General features: G+C 49.1%; 1 pseudogene; it reads left to right on the top strand.

Annotated features, from left to right (window-relative positions):
• The first annotated feature begins 2,072 nt into the window (after positions 1 to 2,072).
• Positions 2,073 to 2,172, top strand: LOC111760569 (U6 spliceosomal RNA; annotated as a pseudogene).
• The last annotated feature ends 655 nt before the right edge of the window (positions 2,173 to 2,827 follow it).

Here is a 2,827-nt window from a genome sequence, read left to right as displayed (position 1 = left end):
TTGGCAAGGAAAGGTTTTAAATGTGTATTTGGGATCGGGTAGGCATGAAGGGTGACTGAATCAAGTTACAGAAAAGTGATGCTAAGAGCAGTCAAGGGAAAGCCCGGTGCGGGGACCAGCGAAGGGGCCAGTGCAGTGGCCCAGGCGAGTGACATTGCAGGCCCGAGAGGCAGTGGGAAGGGACGTCAGAGTGCAAGGCTGGGCGCGCCATGCTTTGGAGACTGAAGGATGAGAGCAGGTTTCTGCTGTCCTGCTCCCTGGAGCCTGGTTGGAGAAGTAAGACATGCACATTGCCAAACACTGAACACAAACTGTTCAAGAAAGGCCATCAGGAAAGAAGCAGGATTCTGTTCAAGACACTCCGCATTAGAGGATTAGCCCGCTCAGCAGAGGTGAGGCTTCAAGGGGAGTGAGAACTTACACACAACTTGGAAATGTGGAGAATTGAGGCAAGAGTAGCCAACAGAGGAAAACCCCGCTCCGGGGATATGGCGGAAAGAAAAGGAACGTGTCACACTTGGAAGGCAAGTGGAAGCCAGTGGCATGAGCATCCTCGACTCATAAGCCCAAGGCCTGAGTTGGGCTGTGGCCTGCCCAGGACCCCCAGCCCCAGGGACCAAGAAATGATGGCATTCAGGACGCAGCAGATCTGGACTCTCCAAGGCCAGGCTTTTTGCCATATCCTTGTGACCCCTTTAAATTGACTCGTTTTAGATTTAAATAAATTTATTTTAACAGGAAACTTTCCATGACCATTCATGGAAAATACCATCATTTCTTGTCCTAAAAGGAAAGGAACTAGAAAATGAAATGCAAAACCCACATGGATGGATATTGTATAAAAAACAACAGGCTTACACTCTTTAAAAATAAAGGAAGGGAAGTGGATGTGGCTCAAGCAATTGGGCTCCCGTCTACCATATGGCGGACCCTGGGTTCAGTTCTGGGGGCCTCCTGGTAAAGGCGAAGCTGGCCCGCACCATTGAGAGCTGGCCTGCGGCGAACTAATGCAACAAGATGACGCAACCAAAAAGAGACGTAGAGGAAAAGACAATGAGAGACACAACAAACCAGGGAGCTGAGGTGGCTCACGGTTATTAGGTACCTCTCTCCCACATTGGAGGTCCAAGATTGGTTCCTGGTGCCTCCTGAAGAGAAGACAAGCAGACACAGAAGAACGTGCAGCAAATGGACACAGAGAGCAGACAGCAAGTGCAGGCAATGGGAGGAGGGAAGAGCTAAGTAAAAAATAAAGAAATAGATAAATAAATAAATAAATAAAGGAGGGCGGAGGACATGGCTCAAGCTATTGAGCTATGTACCACATGGGAGGTCCCAGGTTTTGTTCAATGTCTCCTGGAGAAGATGAGCAAGACAGCAAGCTGGCATAACGGCCTGGCATGGCAAGCAATGCAACAAGATGAGGCAACAAGGAGACACAAAGAGGAAACACAAAGAGAGAGACAACAAAGCAGGGAGCAGAGGTGGCTCAAGCAATTGTGCACCTCTCTCCCGCATGGGAGGTCCCAGGTTCAGTTCCTGGTGCCTCTTAAAGAATAGATGAGCAGACACAGAGGGCACACAGCAAATGGATAGAGAGGGGGAGGTAAATAAAAGAAGTCTTAAAAAAAATGTGGGAAGCAAATGTGGCTCATGTGATAAAGCTTCTGCCTACTATATGGGAGGACCCGGGATCAAGCCCTGGGCCCTCCTGGTAAAAAAGAAGTGAAAGCATGCCCACGTGGTGAGCCAGTGCCCACTTGAGTGCCTGCGTGATGAACCAGTGCCCATGGAGTGAGCCAGAGCTCACACAAGTGATTCACGCAGAAAGATGATGACACATCAAAAGAGAGACAAGGGAAGAGTCAAGGCGAAATGCAACAGAAACCAGGAACTGAAATGGCACAATTGACAGGGAAACTCTTTCCACATCAGAGGCCTCCAGGACTGAATCCTGGTGAATCCTAGAGGAAAAAAAATGAGAAGACAAGACACCACAGACAGCAAAAACAGCAGGGTGGTAGGAGGGGAAAGGGAAAAATAAATCTTTTTAAATAAATAAATAAATAAATGTGCTCTCTTTGGTGGCACATACACTAGAACTGGAATGATAGATTAGCATGGCCCCTGCGCAAGGATGACATGCAAATTTGTGACACATTCCATTTTTAAAAATAAATAAGCCCACAAAGGTTAGCTATTAACATTTTGATGTATTTCTCTCTCCATCCTTCCACTCCTTATTTTTTCTACATGAGTGCAATACAAATCCATACCCCACACACTAAAAAATATTTTTCTAGTCTTCTTTTTGTACATTTCAGTTGAACCTCAACTAAGAACCTGCTCCTAGGGAAGTGGATGTGGTTGAACTGGTAGAGCGCCCGCCTACCATATAGGAGGTCCAGGGTTCAAACCCAGAGGGTGCTGGCCTGTGTGGTGAGCTGGCCCACACGCAGGGCTGCTGCACGCAAGGAGTGCTGTGCCACACACAAGGACTGCGCCCCGCAAGGACAGCCACCCTGTGTGAAAAAAGTGCAGCCTGCCCAGGAGTGGTGCTGCACACACGGAGAGCTGACGCAGCAAGATGACACAAAAAGAAGAGACACAGATTCCTGGTGCTTCCGAGAATGCAAGCGGAGACATAAGAACACACAGTGCAGCAGCGGACTTGGCCCAGTGGTTAGGGCGTCCATCTACCACATGGGAGGTCCGCGGTTCAAACCCCGGGCCTCCTTGACCCATGTGGAGCTGGCTCATGTGCAAGTGCCATGCCACGCAAGGTAGTCCCCTGCGTAGGGGAGCCCTACACGCAAGGAGTGTGCCA

Source organism: Dasypus novemcinctus, chromosome 18, assembly GCF_030445035.2.
Source record: "Dasypus novemcinctus isolate mDasNov1 chromosome 18, mDasNov1.1.hap2, whole genome shotgun sequence".
Lineage (NCBI taxonomy): Eukaryota > Metazoa > Chordata > Mammalia > Cingulata > Dasypodidae > Dasypus > Dasypus novemcinctus.
Note: the sequence above shows the minus strand (reverse complement) of the source record. Positions and strands in the feature narration are given on the sequence as shown.